Source organism: Mastomys coucha, unplaced genomic scaffold (assembly GCF_008632895.1).
Source record: "Mastomys coucha isolate ucsf_1 unplaced genomic scaffold, UCSF_Mcou_1 pScaffold5, whole genome shotgun sequence".
NCBI lineage: Eukaryota > Metazoa > Chordata > Mammalia > Rodentia > Muridae > Mastomys > Mastomys coucha.
In genome coordinates this window covers 116,681,077-116,681,882 of record NW_022196911.1, presented here as the reverse complement: position 1 = coordinate 116,681,882, position 806 = coordinate 116,681,077, and positions in this window count along the sequence as shown.

Sequence of the window (806 nt, the reverse complement as noted above, 5' to 3'; positions counted from 1 at the left end):
ACACACACACACACACACACACACACAGTCTAAAGCTTAAAACTAGAAAACCACCCAGATTACAAAGTGGGTAAAGGATCTGTCAGACATGAAGGGAGGTGAATGCACGAATGGTAGATGAGCCATGTGGTTTACAAACCACTCACCTGGGGCTGAAGAGATGGCTCAGCCGTTAAGAGCACTGACTGTTCTTCTGGAGGTCCTGAGTTCAAGTCCCAGCAACCACATGGTGGCTCACAACCATCTGTAATGGGATCTATGCCCTCTTCTGGTGTGCCTGAAGACAGCTACAGTGTACTCATACACACACACACACACACACACACACACACCCCAACCATTCACCTATTAATATCTCTGAAAGAACAGGACCCCAAACACTCCAAGAGCGGAGAGAAAAGATACCAACTGGAGCTTACATGGCCCTGGCTGGGCAGTCTCTGTAAAACATTCTGGCTGTTTCTTAAACAGCACTGATGTCTGTCCCAGGAATTTGCAGATGGGTGAGAACCTGGACTTCCACAAATGCCAGTGAGTGAGTGTGTCTACGGCTGCTTCTGGCTCCACCGTGTGTATTCAAACATGGGGCCTTCTAGGAGTAAGGACAGCAGAATGGACCCCCCAGCTTGGAGGGGCGGAAGACACTCTGCCTTCTTGTCTCTGACTTTTCCTCAAGAGACAAAACAAAAGGTCTCAACCAGCTGGTGCCTAAAGAAACTGGGATTAAACAAAGAAAGGCTCTGTAGGAGTGTGGGCTGGTAAACACCCGTTCAGAGGTAGAGTGACTGCAGAGGCAGAGTGAGTTC